The following is a 19,623-nucleotide window of genomic DNA, read 5'->3' as shown; positions in this document are numbered from 1 at the left end:
AAAGAGCCCTAAGACACAATACCATCCATGAGTTTAATTGAAAAACTAATAATTAAATGTTTATGACACTTAAATCCAATGTGCATAATAATTTGGAACACGGTGTACATCTGGTATCGCCGTAATCGTATCCACCCGCAGAATAAAGTAAAATGTCATTTATAGTGCACGGTGAACTCTGCAAAAAAATAAACTAAAAAACATTGTCAGAATTGCTTGTTTTTAAGGTCACCCGGCTTGCAAAAAAATGTAATAAAAAGTGATAAAAAAAAATCGCATGTACCCCAAAATGGTACCAATGAAAAGTACAGATTGTGCCGCAGCAAATAAGCCCTCACACGGCTCCGGTGGAGAAAAAATAAAAAAGTTCTGGCTCTCAGAATATGACGATGCAAAATGTGCAGAGCGTTCCAAAAGCGGATAAGATCGGCGCCATTTATCAGTGCGACACTGGCCACATGTCTGTGGATTATTCTTTATTTACCACATAATTATACCCTCTTATTATGCCCTGATGTTCTCCGCACAGATTACATATGCCCCCACATTATAAACTCAAATACCAGTAAAACCCCCAAACAATCCCACCACTCCTACTCAAATATCCACCACTCGACCACTCCCACTCGAAAATCCTACGCTCTAACTCGATTGTCCACCACATCCAGTAACACTTACCTGTTGTTGTTGCTTCTATCGTCTAAATGAAATAATAATAATAAGGAATTGGAAAGAAGGAGAGAAACTAGGTTTGGCGCATATCATAGAGTTTGGTTGTATTTGGTAAGAGAGAGAAAAGCAGCTGAGTAAAAAAAAAAACTCAACTGTGCCTCGGACACCACGTCCTCACCCAATGTATATATGATATATATATATTTATATGTGCTGTTCAAACTTTTGTTGTGTTTATGTGATCCATATATGTGGGGTTAGTGACTGCCTCCATTTTTGTTCTTGCACTCCTCCCATTCTGCCCTGGGTGATTTTAATTAGTTTAATACTGGTTCCTACCATCCCCAGGTATATATGTGCAGAGTAGGTCCCCACCTTACAGAGGTCGCCTTGTTGTGGCAGGTGGGCAAACACTTTTCAATCAAAATGTGCACTAAGAACCTCCCTATTATAAGTAGATTTAGCAGTAATGCATGTTTATTTATATTTAGTGGCTTAGGTGGCATTAGTGTTCGCAGTGTGCTGTCGCCATTTCTTTGTCTGCTATATATATATATATATATATATATATATATTTATTAAATCATACCACTATACCAAATTGAATATTACCTGCATAATGTTACTGAACACAACTCACTATTATAAGACCAATATTACCAATAATAACACAATATAAGGTCCACATAATACTGCCACACCATAACCACATACTGACTGAATAATACCACCATAGTGTTACTTAATAATACCACTGCACCATACCCACATAGTCACTGAATAATATCCCATACTGATACTGAATAATACCGCCACAACATAACCACATAGTGGCTGAATAATACCCTCATACTGTGACTGAATAATACTGCGACACCATAACCACATAGTGACTGAATAACACCCCCATATTGTTACTGAATAATATCCCCACACCATAACCGAATAGTGACTGAATAATACCCCCATACTGTTACTGAATAATACCGCCACACCATAACCACATAGTGACTGGATAATACCCCCATATTGTTACTGAATAATATCCCCACACCATAACCGAATAGTGACTGAATAATACCCCCATACTGTTACTGAATAATACCGCCACACCATAACCACATAGTGACTGAATAATACCCCCATACTGTTACTGAATAATACCGCCACAACATAACCACATAGTGACTGAATAATACCCTCATACAGTTACTGAATACTACCTCCACACCATAACCACATAGTGACTGAATAATACCCCCATACTGTTACTGAATAATACCGCCACACCATAACAACATAGTGACTGAATAATACCCCCATACTGTTACTGAATAATACTGCCACACAATAACCACATAGTGACTGAATAATACCACCATACTGATACTGAATAATACCTCCACACCATAACCACATAGTGACTGAATAATACCCTCATACTGTTACTGAATAATACCGCCACAACATAACCACATAGTGACTGAATAATACCCCCATACTGTTACTGAATAATACCGCCACACCATAACCACATAGTGACTGAATAATACCCCCATACTGTTACTGAATAATACCGCCACAACATAACCACATAGTGACTGAATAATACCCCCATACTGTTACTGAATAATACCCCCACACCATAACCACATAGTGACTGAATAATATCCCCATACTGTTACTGAATAATACCCCCACACCATAACCACATAGTGACTGGATAATACCCCCATACTGTTACTGAATAATACCGCCACAACATAACCACATAGTGACTGAATAATACCCCCATACTGTTACTGAATAATACCGCCACACCATAACCACATAGTGACTGAATAATACCCCCATACTGTTACTGAATAATACCGCCACAACATAACCACATAGTGACTGAATAATACCCCCATACTGTTACTGAATAATACCCCCACACCATAACCACATAGTGACTGAATAATATCCCCATACTGTTACTGAATAATACCCCCACACCATAACCACATAGTGACTGGATAATACCCCCATACTGTTACTGAATAATACCACCACAACATAACCACATATGGAGCTGAATAATACTCCCATACTGTTACTGAATAATACCGCCACACAATAACCACATAGTGACTGAATAACACCCCTGCAGTGTTACTGAATAATACCGCCACACCATAACCACATAGTGACTGAATAACACCCCTGCAGTGTTACTGAATAAATACCACTATACAAAGACCAATATTACCACCGAGTAGTGACCATATAGTGGTAATGCCAGTTATACAGAGGAGCTCTGCAGATCATATAAGTGATTACAGCACATTTATATCCAGTAACTCATCGGTGATGATTAGAGTCGTTCACTTTCCCTTTTTTCTCCGTCCGGCCCAGAGCACTGTGCCAGCCACGACTCATCTCTGCAGAATTTGACACACAGACATGTTCGTTTCTTGCTTTTCTAGCACCCTCCACACCTATACCAAATCCTCTGACCAAACTCGTAATCAACAGTGTCCCAGACAGTAATAATGATCCCTCAGTGTTCGACACAATAAAAGTGCCCCATCAGTAGCCATGCACCCCACAGTAATAATACCCCCTTTGTATATAGCACCACACACATTTCTTTAAATATTTTTCATTTTTTTATGTGCTTACCTTCTATGTAAAATCATCTGTCTATAAGTGGTGAGTCGATAAGAGCCATTTTGTGTCAAAGTGAAAATTATCCACTAGATGGCACTCAATGTAAGGTTTAGTATAGCTTTATACACAATGTCCCCCTGGGGGTAAGAATAGAGACTCCGTTGAATTGGACAACATCCTGGTTATATCATTTTGTAGTCATTGACTGCAGGACAATTCTATGCTCATCATTTCTTTACTAGGTAAAAATTTATAATGATGATGTTCTTCTAAACCACCTACTGTATATGAAAACTAAAAAGGAAAAAAACATGGGCAAAAAACACTGAGAAAAACGCTTTTTCTTCCTCCCATTGATTTCAACAGGAGGTCAGAAGCAGAACCACAGCAAGAAAGAGCATGCTGCTTTATTTTACAGCGAGTGTCTAACAACCATCACGGATAAAAAAAAAACGCCTCCGCCTCCCACTGAAATCAATGGGAGGCAGTTTCGGCCATTTTTTGCAGCTGATTCCGATGCGGTTTCCACGTCATAGTCAGCATAAAAAACTCTGTGTGAACTGGGCCCGAATTACGTCCGAATTACGTCAAATGACGGCGTGTAAATAGACGCCCGCGTCAAAGAAGTGACCTGTCACTTCTTGGGGCGTAATTGGAGCCGTTATTCATTGACTCCAATGAAAAGCAGCGCCAATTACGTCCGTAATGGACGCAGCGTTCAAGCGCCTGCACATGCCGTTACGGCTGAAATGACGGGGATGTTTTCAGGCGGAAACATCCCCGTAATTTCAACCGTTACGGACGCTGCCGTGTGAACATACCCTAATACAGCGCTTCTTGTCATGTTCCTCTGTACAGACTCTGTGTGTGAACCTTGCGTATTGGTCAGTTCTTGTTTCAATCCTCCATTGATTTTCCAAAATGTGACTCACATCCCTGACAAATGTGTTTACGAATCTTGAACCTGGTGCAGGCTGTTAAACCATGGGAGCAAAGTTCTGTCTGTCTGTGTTAAAAAAAAATCTAAAACTATAGATCAAGCAGTGTTAAACAGGGATTTTTTTACTTTTTAGTCCCATAAAACTTGTGGATAGCTGTGGCCTCCAGAGACTGACGGAAATCTTTATGTCGATGTAATGTAAGTTATTTACTGTGAATGCAGAAGTGCAGGTGACATATTCAGCACAAGCACCTGTAACTGGGCTGGACCTGGGCAGAAATTGAAAACTAGAAATATGTCACTATATAATTTTACAGCTGTCTCAATCTCATGAGATTGCTGCAGATTATGGCCGTAGATCCAGTATGTAAATGCTATTGACAGTTTAGTTCATATTAACAACTATAACCTGAACTCAAGTGTGACAAGGAGCCAAACTTTACTGAATTCTTCACCTGAAAATTGATTTAATGTCAAAAGGTCAAAAGCTTTATAAGACAAAAATGATCTACGATATAGATACTATAGATATTGTAACATTGAACAGAAAGATTAAAGTAACAGTTGAACTTTGAGGCTGGGTTCACACGAGCATGTTCGGTCCGTAAAGGACGGAACGTATTTCGGCCGCAAGTCCCGGACCGAACACACTGCAGGGAGCCGGGCTCCTAGCATCATAGTTATGTACGATGCTAGGAGTCCCTGCCTCGCTGCAGGACAACTGTCCCGTACTGTAATCATGTTTTCAGTACGGGACAGTTGTCCTGCAGCGAGGCAGGGACTCCTAGCGTCGTACATAACTATGATGCTAGGAGCCCGGCTCCCTGCACTGTGTTCGGTCCTGGACTTGTGGCCGAAATACGTTCCGTCCATTACGGACCGAACATGCTCGTGTGAATCCAGCCTTAGTCTTCATTTAGAACAGCTACAAGTGTGCAGCTATTGTTTCCTTTCATTGTGTGGGGGTTGGGGAATTTTTTTAAACATTTTTATTTTACCAACTCTTCATAATTCATTAAAACGGCAGTACAAAAATATAGTTTGCCCCCGAATAATCGATGTAAACGAATGCATCTTGGCATCAGTTCATGACTTTCATCTACGGCCCTGTACACACAACAAGAACAGCTCCCAACGTATATACATTAAACGTATTCCGTAGGCATTTGTCATCTGTAGACATGACATCCATTTAATGCATATGTCATGAGCCTTTTATAACGTATACTTTAAACGGATGGCATAATAGTCTACGGGTGACAAATGCCAATGTCAGGCATCTATCACAGGCATCCGTCACCCATAGCCTATTATGGCATTCATGTGTGGCATCACAGCTGTTGGTACAATGGTGTCTTAAGGCCCTTTTACACAGGCCAATGATTGGGCGAATGAGCGTTCATAGTAGGGATGTCACGATACCAGAATTTGGACTTCGATACCGATACTTCGTTTAGTATTGCGATTTCGATACCAATTTCGATACTTTTGCCAACAGTAATAAAAAAAAAAATCTTCAGTTTTCTGATGTGAGGCGCGTGGTGTGATGATGAATTTTGAACGCGCCTCACATTAATAGTAATTAATCCCATCATGTTTCTCAGTCATAATGGGTTAATGTGTGAGGTACATGATGGGGTTAATTACTATTAATGGAGGTTAAATTAATCGCACCTCGCGCCTCACATTAATAAGTGAGAGAAAGCCGTGTTTATTTCATTTTTTTACAGCGTACACATCATAAATGATGCAAAAAATTGTTGTGCGCACCATTACTGAATGTGTGAATATTTTATGTATTGAGACTTATTTTAATGTTTATTGCAAAAAAGGTGAATGTGTTCTTTTTTTTAAATTTAACAATACTTTTGTTTTTACTTTATTTTTAAACTTTAATGTACTGACATATCAGATATGTGCCAGTACATTAGCCTGTGGACAGATAGCACACAGACATATATCAGATATATCCCAGTACATTAGCCTGTGGACAGATAGCACACAGGCAGTTGTTAGGACATACTTGGGTATGTCCTAACAACATGAAATATGGTAAGACAGCCCTGGGGTCCGTCAATAGACCCTGGGATGTCTGCCCATATATGGTATGGCCCTCGATCGCGTCACAGGAATTCCCTGTGACGCGATCCAGGGGCATCCCCCCTTCTCATTTTCTCCTGAATGCTGCAGTCAGCTGTGATCGCAGCATTCAGGGGAATAACGGCGGAGATGAGAGGTTTCTCTGATCTCTGCCGTTATAGAGCGGGCCTGCGGCTGTGTAATACAACCATTGCCCCACTCTTGACAGGAAGTGTGCGCGCGGTCAGCATGAGGTGATGCGGCCGGCCCTGCACTAATGAGCGGCAGTTCAGGCACTGGAGACAGAACATGGGGGTGTTTTGTAGTGCGCCCGCCATGTTCTGTCTTCAGTGCCGCCGCTCATTAGTGCAGCGCTGGCCGCATCGCATCATCCTGACCCCGCGAACTTATCATGACTCAGGAGCGGGGCTGTGGCTGAATTACACAGCCGCAGCTGCGCTCCCATACATTCATGTGTTACTATACTAAGCTGTGCGGCTGCGCAGCTCAGTATCGAAATACAGGAAATAGCGGTATCGAACCGTTTAGGGATGCACAGTATCGAAACAGTATCGAAGTTTCGATGCACCGTGCATCCCTAGTTCATAGGAACACTTGTTCCCAATCATTGCCCTGTGTAAACAGGTCAGTGATCAGCTGACGAATGAGCAAACGCTCAATCATCATCTGATTCCCATTTTCATGTGAATTCTGTTGAATTCCGTGATGGTGTACATCATTTTGACTGGAAGAATAGTGCTGCATGCTGCGCTATACTTCCCATCAAATGTGACAGTACTGCCGACAGAGACTCTTATACTACCATCAAAGTCCTGTTCAAAGAGCTTGACAACTACTTTTTTGTGCCTTTCTCGTGAAACAGAGGTCAGTAATGGAACATAACATTGGGCAGAAGTACATTGGGCGGAAGTGACCAATGATTGCTCTCTACCATCTGGTCAGATGTATTTGATATGATTATGCGACCCTGCGCTGAGTCAGGGACCATCTTAATGAATCCTCGACATGTGTTTGTCATGAGGTTTAGGAGTTAGGACCTGTACAAATAACAAACCACCCTGTCTAGTCAGTCTATGTCCATGTAACAGTAGAACATGAGTAAGAGCGCATATGCTCCAGTGATCTGTAACCTGCTTCAGCAGTCAGGGTCCTCAGAAAGGAAACCTCCCCAACCTACTAATCTATCAAATGAAATACATTTTTAAGCCTCTGAAACACACATAGTTTTAATGGTTTGTGGGCCTACAGATATTGATCCTGTTAGTAATATTCATATAAGTCTATACACAAGTTTAATTTAGTATCGTGTGGAGAATTGACAACTCTAGAAATATTGGGTATCATTTCACAAAAGCTGAATAACATGTTTTCTAGTGGTGTGTGATCATAAATGTGCTGTCAGATCATTTCAATCCACCTAAAGTGGCAGTAGATCGAAATGTAGCTTTCAACATTGTAGTTAGAAATTCCAAGCCCATCCTTGTCACCGTGTAATTAGGAAAAGAAGATACCAGGGTGTACCAGAATGTTTTTTTGGCTAATTTCCTTAATAATTTCAATCCGTTAAAGGTTCAGGATGATTTGCAAACTACACTAAAATAACTTTTTATGTATTAGAGACCTTTTAAATGAAGAGAAAAGGCTTAGAATTACTGCAAAGTAAGTTGATGAGCCCAGATCACATTAACGTTCTCCCTTGCTAGTTGAATACTTACTTGGCAGTAATTCTAAGCGTTTTCTACATTAATTTGACTAGCAAGGGAGGAAGTCAATGTGACCTGGACTCATCAGTGTTGTAGAGAGAAGGAGTTGTGTGAGAGCTGCTGAGGAGCTTTTCTGGAGAAAGCGGCTAAAGACTACGGTGCCTATCGTTGGGCCTGTGTGGCAGAGTGGCAAAGGTCCTCAAGATCGAGCGGTGGGTTGAGACCTGTGTCTTACCATTGTGTGGTGGCCAATCGTGTGAGCAGTGGTGGTTGTGCGAGAGAGCCGGGCCCACAGTACAGCAAGCAAGTGAGCATATCGCCAGATCAACCTCTGTGCCAAGGAGGGCACTTTGGCCCTATCTGCGACACCTTCTACAGTAAGCCAGCCATCTTAGCCCGTCTGAGCCGAGTCTAATTGTTGTGCCTACCATATTGGGAACAACTAAATATACATTTGGCCATGTGCACCATTGGCCTGAAATAAAAGTTTTGAGGTTACAACTACCTCCTGTCTTCAAACTATCCCGTGACACAACCTGCCCAGGGTCCTATACCATTCAGGGGCTTATAGCTTGTGAGTCAATACATAAGGGGCCAAGTAATGAGCCCCAAAGTTTGCTTCAAATGAAGTTGTTTTCTACTAGACCGTTGGGGCCCAATATTTTGTCAGAGCCTGGGGCAACTGGAGGATCCTCTGGTATTTTGGTGGGCCAATCCAACTCGGTCCATGGCTGAACTGAGCATTCAAGCTTAGGCTGAATGTGTAGTGCCAATAATAAGGAGGTGCAGGTTCTGCCCCTAGCATAACCACTGCTCTATTTGAAGCACTCGTCCAAAAATTGAGATAAAGTTAAATACATTTAATCTCAGTTTACATAAAAAAATCACTATAGGTTAGGGCATAAGGCAGTTCTCTCTAATGCCACATATATACTTAACAGTAAAATTATGCAAAATGAGTCATTTGTTATTAGGTAAACACTAGACAGGAGTTATACGCATAGTATAGGATTTTGAAGTGCGAACATACCACTTTAAGATTATAAATTCTCCTGTCATTTAGACAATAGGTGTGAAGCTCCGCAGCAAGGTCCACGTTTACTGATATCCATAAATATCCATAAGATCAATGTTTGGAATGTCAGGCATTTGTGTTCTATCTGTGACTTGTCTCAACCTTTGATTTCTCTACTTACTTTTACTGACATGTGATTAACTTCACATTCAGAGCTCTGATACAATCTGCTAGGTTGTGATTTTATTCTATTACTTTCTACTATTTTCCTGAACCGTATTTTTATTGACATGTAGCAAGTTATTTAAGAGTTAGTAAAGGAACAGAAACATTCCTTACTTATTAAAAGTGTTACCCTATTACTACAACGCCTTTATATATGCCCTATGCCACTTGGTACCCCACTATATCAGCCGTATATGAGAGCCTCTGTTGAATATCTGGTATATAGTCCTGCATTGCAAATATACAGTTGCCTGCAACTTCCCCAGCAATAACAGCCGATCACCAGTCGTGGGACCTGCGGCAATTGACTGAACAGTACTGCACCTGTTGTTTGGGGGTAATTATTACAACAAAAGATGAGAGAATGAGAAATTAAGAAAGGGAGAAATATAGATATTAAAATGATTACAAATATAAAGTACACTGGTCCAATGGCCAGGTTACAATACTTTCAACTTACAATGGTCTCTCCTGGGCCATTCTAACTTAAAATTTCATCCAACTCACAATGCCACATTGCCTTTGCTTGGAAGAACCAGCCTATCTGTATAGCCATTTCCTCGGTGAAATACCTGTGAATCAGTTTACAGGCTGAGGTCAAAACACAGGAATCCAATAGGCGAGATAGCTGAGGGCTACTAGGAACATTAGTAAAAACCAAAATGCTGTAGCAAAGAATGAATGAAAGGGAGGACCTTAAATATCCAGGGAAACGTGGGTGGAGTGTCTAGAACCCTGAGTAGAGCATAATCAGCGTGGGTGGCCACCAGATGTTCAACTGGGAAGAAAAGAGCAGCGTGGACGAGGAGGAAGAAGATCCCAGGAGAAGGTAAATACCTGATTCAAGCGAACCTCTGCACGAACAGATCGTCTGATTGGAAGAATGGCGCGTAGGGATCCATTCTGTACTGCAAGTGAAATTGGACATCGCATCCCAAGCCTTGGGCGACAACCAGTGTCGACACAAAACAAGCCAGATGTCCAGCTACAGGTGTTCCATTAACCACATGCCACCGCTTTGAAAGGCTATCATGGTGCACAGCAAGACGGCAATGGAGGCTGGAGTGGAGGTCTATCCTCTTCAGCGATGAATCCCGCTTTTGTCTCAGATGCAATGATAGCCAAAAGATTGGACTGGAGACCACGTGGGCAACGCCATGAAGAGGCTTTTACAAGGGAACATCAAACTGGTCCTACTCCCGGGATTATGGTGTGGGGTGGCATAATGTACGGTAGCTGGACCCATCTAGTCTGTATTTCATGTACACTAAAATCTCATCGCTATATTGATTTGGTCATGTAACCAGTGGTACGGCCATTTCTCCAAAGTGTCGCAGAAGCCGTTTTTGAACAGAACAATGCCAGGCCGCATGTTGCTTGTGTTACTGTGAGCAGCCTGCCCGGCCTAAACATGCTACCATGGTATGCAGCATCTCCGGACTAGTCTCCCATCGAACATATCTGGGATGTTATTGGTCGGCAATTGCAAAGGGAGCTGCCAGCAGCCAATCTTGATGATTTGCATGCCCAAGTGCATTCAGTGTGGCATAACACTCCTCAGACAACCATCTTATATATATATATATATATATATATATACAGTATATATATTTCTATATATAAAACAGTATATAAGAATGTTTTGTGGAACTTTGTAATGTATTTTTATTAAAAATTATTTTAACTTTTTCAGATGCAGCTGCTATGTATCCTGGATATATAGAGGATGTATCATGCGCTGAAACCTGAATTCGTCAGGTCAGCGGGACTGACGGTTTCAGTGACAGCGGGTCCTGTGTACACTGTTTTTTAAAAAAAAACAAATAATAATTTTATTCAAAGGCAGGGGCGTAACTAGGAAAGACTGGGCCCCATAGCAAACACTTGACTGGGGGCCCCCAGGTGCCACATGCAGCCCCCCTTATAAGTAGTGCCCTCTGTAGATTTTGCAATATAGCCCCCCTGTAGACAGTGCTATACAGCCCCGTCTGTAGACAGTGTCACACCCCACTTGTAGATAGCGCTCCCCACCTCCCACTTATAGATAGTGCCATACCGTCCCCTGTAGATATTGCCATAAAGCCCCCCCTGTATATAGTGCCATACAGCTCCCCCTGTATATAGTGCCACACAGCCCCCCTCCCTTGTATATAGTGCCGCATAGCCCCCCTTAGTAGATAGTGCCACACAGCCCCAGCCCCCATTAGTAGATAGTGCCACACACAGACCCCTGTAGATTGTGCCACACACAGCCCCTTGTAGATAGAACCGCGGCCCTCCCCCTTGTAAATAGTGCCACACAGCTCCCCCATGTGTATAGTGCCACACAGTGCCCCCTTGTGTATAGTGCCACACAGCCCCCCTTGTATAAAGTGTGACACAGCCCCCAAGTAGTACAAGGCAATGGCGCATCCGAGAAAGTTGTATCAGCCCGGGGGATGTCAATCAAACATGGAAAGGTGGGTTTGGAGGGAGGACTATGTGACTCTTCAGGATAGCGGCACTGCCCCATGATCCTTCAATGAGTAATTAGCATATAGTGTGCGCCATTTTAAAGTTGATTTTATAGATTTTGCTGCATCTAAAAAAACATACATTTGGAAATATGGTCAGGTCATATATTACCACATGGTGGCGGTTCAAATATACAATGAATTGAAAACAATACCATCTGCTCTGCAATTTTGTTATTATAAATAAATCCTATATAATTACAGCTCCAGAACCAACCTCTGACATATATACAGTACCACAAGCAAGCTCAGTACATAAATACAGCACTAGAACTAAGCTCAGTACATAAATATAAGAAAATATGAGGACCCTGGGTAGTTGGTGGGCACAATATACCCCTGAGGACGCTATTTAGTAGTGAAACATGTCGGGGGGCTTCCTTTATTTTAATTCCTGCCTCAAACCGGACCTACTGCCAAACTATTTAGACATATTTAACTCATAATTGCTAAGAGCAACGGTTCTTATGCTGGTTGTTAATATACAGCTGTACTTGCATTAGCCATTTACTCCTATGTCCGGTCTCTGGCAGGTACAATTTTAATATATCTATATGTGGTCTGTCTTCCTGCTATATGTAGCACAATAAAGTATTGTTCTCATCTTTTGGGGTAGTTGGGAAACAGGGTTTGTCTGCCTGCAGGCATTCTTTCAGTACATAAATATAGCACCAGAACCAAGCTCAGTACATATATACAGCACTAGAACCAAGCTCTGACGTATATATAGTACCACAACCAAGCTCAGTACATAAATATAGCACTTGAACTAAGCTCAGTACATAAATATAGCAGTAGAACCAAGCTCAGTACATACATACAGCACTAGAACCAAGCTCTGACATATATATATAGTACCACAACCAAGATCAGTACATAAATACAGCACTAGAACCAAGCTCTGACATATATATATAGTACCACAACCAAGATCAGTACATAAATATAGCACTGGAACCAAGCTTTGACATATATACAGTACCACAACCAAGCTCAGTACATAAATACAGCACTAGAACCAAGCTCATACATATATACAGCACTAGAACCAAGCTCATACATATATACAGCACCAGAACAAAGCTCAGTACATAAATACAGCATCAGGACCAAGCTCAGTACATACATACAGCACTAGAATCAAGCTCTGACATATATATAGTACCACAACCAAGATCAGTACATAAATATAGCACTAGAACCAAGCTTTGACATATATACAGTACCACAACCAAGCTCAGTACATAAATACAGCACTAGAACCAAGCTCATACATATATACAGCACTAGAACCAAGCTCTGACATATATACGGCACGAGAGCCAAGCTCATACATATATACGGCTGGAGAGCCAAGCTTAATACATATATACAGCACCAGAATCAACCTCAGAACATAAACAGAGCACTAGAACCAAGCTCTGACATATATACAGCACCAGAATCAACCTCAGTACATAAATACAGCGCTAGCGTCATTGTAAGGCGCTGAATGGTCGGGCACGGAATGTACCCGGCCATTCAGCGCTAATGAATGTATTTGTACCTGCCTGCTATAGACGCAGGTACAATTACTGCAAGAGGGGGTGGCTGTCGCTAGCACTGGGGCCCCCTCCAGTGCTAGCGACACCACCGGGCATGATTGGGCCCGTGCCGCTCGGCCCATAAATGTTATAGGCTCGGTGGCGCAGGCCCCGTAGCGGCGCCGCCGGGCATATGGGGGGGACGTGTCGGCGGGTGGCACGGGCCCGTCATGCCGCTACAGCGGTAGTTTTGCCACTGTTCAAAGGTCTACATAGCCTAACCTCATTGATAGCATGCCAAGGCGTGTAAGTGCGTGTATTTCTGTGCGTAGAGATCAAATTCGAATAATTCAAGATGTTTAGAATATTTTGTTTCCATTTTTTGATCATTTGCATATCATTAACATGTCTATCAATCCTGTAACTTTCACAATTCCAAAATGTTTTCTTCTGGGTGTTGCAATTTCATTCTTGAGGAGTGTATAGATGACACCACTATCCATTCTTCCAATGCTGCAGTTTTCATTACTACAGTTCTGTTTAGTGTCATAAAGGTGGGGGTCCATTCCTGACTTTGCTATGAGGCCTTGTAAATTGTAATTACATCCCTGGTATAAACTTAACCTGTGGAAACAAACTACTTTTTAGCTTGGGTTCTGTCCCATTTAGTATTATTAGCTTTTTTTCTGTGCACTGCCATGTGTTATGTGGTTTCTATGCAGTCTTGGCTCCGGTAGAAAATCGTGCGTACCCTAATCCTGCTTAATAAATGTCTTGGACAGTTATATTTGTGGGGAAACAGAGTTTTCTGTTAGAGTGCTTGTTACTAGTAAGAACATGAGGTGTTCATGAGGTCTGGAGAAAACATTTTTTCCAAATCAACTGCAAATATATAAAAAAAGAGAAACTGGGCATGTGCTCCTGGCAGCAATGAACCATCTTTTTGCTAAGTTTTCCTTTATCCTTCTACTTGTCGTTGCCTGTTTCTTGCTTGTCATCAACCACCTGTTTTTCCAGTTGGATTAATGTTAGTCCATGGTCATTGTGTGCACTTACTAATTTGAGACATATTAATTCCAGATGCTTAGTATAGACAGGTCTCGCTCTAGTGGAAAAAGTGTCCGTTTTATTATAATATCCCTGCTCATTGTAGAGGAGATATACCAACCGTGACATCAGAGGAGAATCGGAGACAGGAGAAGAGTTCTCGAGCGCTTCTCTCCCTGCAGACAGGAAGCAGATGTTACTTACTGTCTCCAAAAGAACCTTTCCTTAATGAGATTAAGCTAGGCTGATTATACATTTATCCCATGGAAATAATGATCATGCTCTGCTTCTCTGATTGGCTCTCACATGTCACTTTACCGTTCACACACAGCGCCGTGAAAAAGTATTTCCAAACAGTAAATTTAAATCTGACATTTGACTGACTAGATTCCAACGTTTAAATAAAATGTTATATTAGACCAAATGAACTTGAGTAAATACATAAGCTAATTGTAGCATTTTATTAAAGGAACAATGTTATCCCAAATCCCATGTGAAATAAACCTCCACCCTCTGCTTAGTATCATTTGATATTTGTCCTCCACATCCATGTTGAATCTACATCTCATCATACATGACCATGAATGGAAACCATCACTACAAATTCTCTACAAGAACACTACAACACAAACAAGTGTTTGTTTGCTCCCAGTATATATGCCGAACGTATACTCATAGCCTATAATGGGCCACAATAATGCCAAAAGAGAGTGCCTTTTGTATGTGCCTTTCCAGTATACGTTAGAATAACTTGTTTTCAACTGTATTGGAAAGCATAGTCGTCTATAAGGACTTTGCATGAAAAATCTATACTGCGGAGTATACGCTTTTTACAAAGGGAGTCAATGGCAGATGTATGCAACTGTATGGCATATGGTTGCATACGACTGAACTGTATGAACTGCATATAAATCAGGAGATATTCCCAGTGTACACAGTGTGAACAGTGCCTGAGACAGCAGAGGTCACATTACAACGTGTAAAGCAAATACAGCATTCCAACAGAAGAACATCATATCAATAGGCAAACATAGAGAAGGAATTGTGGTGGTGATACAAGGGGTAGGCTGGGAAAAGGGGTAGGCAGAGTAGGTGTCAGCCTAGGGGGGCCATTGAGGAGTAAGGGCAAAATTCATGAATTAAATTTCTTAAATGTAGAGTATGTATTATATATGTATATAAGAATATTAATGATTGCTGGGGAAGGTGGGGACAGGAAACAAATGAATAATTGCTTATCCAACAATTATCATGCTGAACTCCAGGGATCGAGGGTAGGGGGCACATTCTGAAATTCTTGCCTTGGGCACCAAAAAGCTTTACCCGCCTCTGGTAGTGAGGGGATTATTTGCTACCTCAATAGCTGATTCTGGGTTGAGTTATCAATGCTTGTCCGAAGCTTGGAGCTGCTGTACTCCTATTTCCACATGACAACACTTCTGACCTGTATTCTGGCCTTATTCATCCTTGGCAGAAGGAAACAGCTGCGTAATTTTCAGCCGTTTTTGACTTTACATGTGAACATACCCTAAAAGTAGAACTTTATTTTGCAACCAGAGATAAATATTGGAGGACATAAAACAATTCCTATTCCTCCGGACTTACAAAGTCAACAGACAAATATTTAGTCTTTAGTTGAAACATATTTTTAAAAACACATATCTATTACCATAGCTCTTCCCCTAATCCTTTTTTTTTGTTTAAATTAGACCAATCCAATACCCTAAGACACAAACACTAGCCAGTCATTTTTTTTCGGCAGCTTGCATTCAGACGTCACGCCATTCTTGATCTATAACCAGGAGGCACAGTAAGCCATGTGCACTAGTCTTTCTCAAAGAGTTCCCTCTAGCACCTGGAGACCTGCAGGCAATGCATGGTAAAGATCAAAAATGGTAACATAATCTTGTTTAAATCTACAGATTACATAAGGGTGAAACGTCTTTGCATTACTCAAAGGCTTTACCTGTTAATGTAAATGCAAAGTGGCCAGGAAGGAAAGTATGTCCTTGAGTCTTGTGATAAAGTGATATATGTTTCAATGTCAGTATTAACATGATGTATTAACATTCCCCAGTCATGTGGTATAACAGCTTGTGATTCTCAAGGTGATGCCACTGTTATCCTGCCTGAAATAATTCTACACTTAAAGGGAATGTGTCGCTAGAATTTTTTTATTTTTATTAGTTAAACAATTATTATTTAAGTGATTACACATTGTTTTAATTTTTTTAATTTTTTCACAAGTCAGGAAATATTATAAATTGGATTCTAATTTATAACATTTCCAAGTGCTCGCCACTAGAGGGAGCAGTTCCCAAAATTGCAGCATGGTCAATGTGGTAAAGCAACCTCATTGCTTTATGCTGCAAATTTGGGGTAGACACACACTCTCTCTAGTGTCCTCACACAATCCCCCCTCCCTTCTTCTAGCTAGTGCCAGGAGGAGGGGTTTGAATCTTCAAACCTCCTACACTGTGTGCCGCCATTTTCTGAGCGACTGCACAGTGTAGGAGGATTAGATACAGTGCTAAGCAGACAGTATAACACGAACATACACGAACATAATACACACATCACATACACGAACATAAATTACCTGCTCTTGCCGCCGCTGCCACCTCCGATCCTATTCCTTGCGCCTTCGCTTCCTTGAACAAATGGCCGGAAGCCGCAGCCGGAAGTCGTCATCTTACTGTCCGGCAACGGCTTCCGGTTCACATGAAAATGGCGCCAGATTTCGCTCTGCGAACGAGCTTCGTTTTGGTCTGTGTGGGAGCGGCGCATGCGCCGTTCCCACACAGACGGCGTATGCTTCAGAGAATGGAACGGCTCCCGTTCGCATTCTCTATGGGGTTGTATGTGCCGTATTCCAGCTCTGTATGTGTCGTTAATCGACACATACAGAGATGAAAAAAAAAGAAGTAAGAGTAAGAACAAAGTAAAAAGTAGAACATAAGATCTCAAATAAATAAAATTTGTGTTAATATCATATTAAAAGCAGTATGATAAAAAAAATAAAAAATTTAATGACACCTTCCTTTTAAAGGGGTTGTTCGGTTTCAGCAAATTACAGTTTTTTTTTGTCTAATTAATACATTTTTCCAATATACTTTATGTATTAATTCCTCATGCTGATCTCTGCTTGTTGGTACTCAGTAGGAACATTCATTGTTTACTTCCAGTGGATACAATTCTGTCCATGGTCATGTGATGGACACACAGGGGCACGGCTCGTTACAGTTACAGTATGTGTATCAGAGCTGTGTTTTCTAATAAACTCAGCACCTGTGTAGAGATCTTAAAAACTGTGAGGAATTAATACAGAAAGTATATTGAAAAAAGGTATAACTTTTAATTGTACAAAAAAAAAGAAACCGAACAACCCCTTTAAATCATATACAAAAATTATTTACACAAAAATATTTTTTCGTCTGGTTCTCAGTCTGTGTGTACAGAAGGGAACAAGAAATATTGAAACTTAACTTCACATAAATGATGACCTCCCAATGCAGTGTCCAAGGTCAGACTAGTCTACCAGTGGATCTGACGCATATAAAGGGGACAGGTTGATAAGGACCTTTTCACGTTCGCTCTCATGGACTTTTTTTTAATTATAAAGACAACAAGATTCCTAAAATGTAAAATATTAGCAAAATAATGATCAAAACTATTAGATCCATCATTTTGACCATGCAGCACTGAAGTCAACCTCTATTAGAGGGTAAGATCACTATTGGGCAGACTATAGTCTGTCCTATTGGATATGTGTGATCGTTTATTACAGGTGTCCAACATTCTCGGTTGGTTTGAAGAAATTGCAATATGTAAATCCACTTTCACAAAATGATTAGATTATATAACCTAGCAAAAGAAAACTTTTAAACTACGTGTCTAGTGCGAAGCTTTCCATTTTTTATTTCTTTTATCTAGATAAATAATAGCTATCGGTACACAATGTTACTGAACCCAACCCCTTCAGAGTCTCTCGTAACAAATAAATGTGTTTATTAAGGTGGGAAGCTGGTACACTGCCAGCAATGTTATGCTGCGTAATTTGCCATCAGGAAAGAATGACATGTAATTTCAGCCCACACGCATTCTGACAGCAGAACATTCGGGAGGAGGGAACATGTGGGGGACTGATGAATGTCTAGAATTATGGTAACTTGTGATAGAAAGACCCGGTGATGTAATATTAAGTCTCGTAATTACAGTTATATCTACGATACCAATTCATAAAACCATTAGAACATTCTAGAAAAGGCTTGCACGACATTTATAAACTTATATGGTGTCTGCATTACCATTACCATGATAACCGGTAGTTGGCACTGCCTTATCTACGGTTCTAGTGGAAAATTAAATCGCCATAGCTTGTTGTGGATATGTCCTAAATACATGGCTTCCTTCTCCCTCTCCCGCAGTAAACTATCTAGTCCTGTGGGATTATACCCCAAGTGAGACTTTCACAGAACTCCACGTAAGTACAGAGAATCCTAAAACTTCTAAACTTTATTAGTTTTAAATTTCGATCAGGTTTTCATAAGATCCGCACAAAGGGTCGCAACCCAAAAAACACTGCCAGGTTTACATGGGTAAAAAGGATATGTGTTTTTGGGGGCATTGTTTCATACAACATATTATTTATCACTTGAATGTGGGAATTTTTCTTATAATAGATCCCCACATTGATGTATGTTCAGGTCAGTAGAATTGAAAGGGAATATTTTGTGTACAAAATAATAAATATATATTACAACTTTAAAGCCTGTGCTGTACAAGGTGTATTTTATTTTTGGAAAATAATCAACTCTGTTACATGCTTCATAACATACTGACTACAAAGAAGGGAAGAGAGGGAGAGTGGTTTCCCAGTCCCAAATCTTGAAGTGACTCAGAAGACAGGGAATCCGCTCTCTGTCTGTACCCGTCCCTCCAGTACACTGAGGTTCTGAAGTGGGGATTATCACTGTAAAAATATCATCACTATTTAATGTGCAACTTTTTTTAAGGGCGAAAAAACTTCTTTAGTTAGTTCTTTGGTCAAAAAATATACCTGAGACAATAATCTGAAGTTCTTTTTTCCCAAAACTTCAGTTTTTATAAATGTATTTATTTTTTAAAAAGTGCGGAGAATGTGCAATGCATTTCGAGCTCACACCGAGGTTTTCATCGGGCATCTCTATTACCTATTACCTTAGAGGAGCACCTTTTTGGTCTCCCCTTGTCA

This window comes from Rhinoderma darwinii, chromosome 7 (genome assembly GCF_050947455.1).
Source record: "Rhinoderma darwinii isolate aRhiDar2 chromosome 7, aRhiDar2.hap1, whole genome shotgun sequence".
Classification (NCBI taxonomy): Eukaryota; Metazoa; Chordata; class Amphibia; order Anura; family Rhinodermatidae; genus Rhinoderma; species Rhinoderma darwinii.
This window is presented reverse-complemented; position numbering follows the sequence as displayed.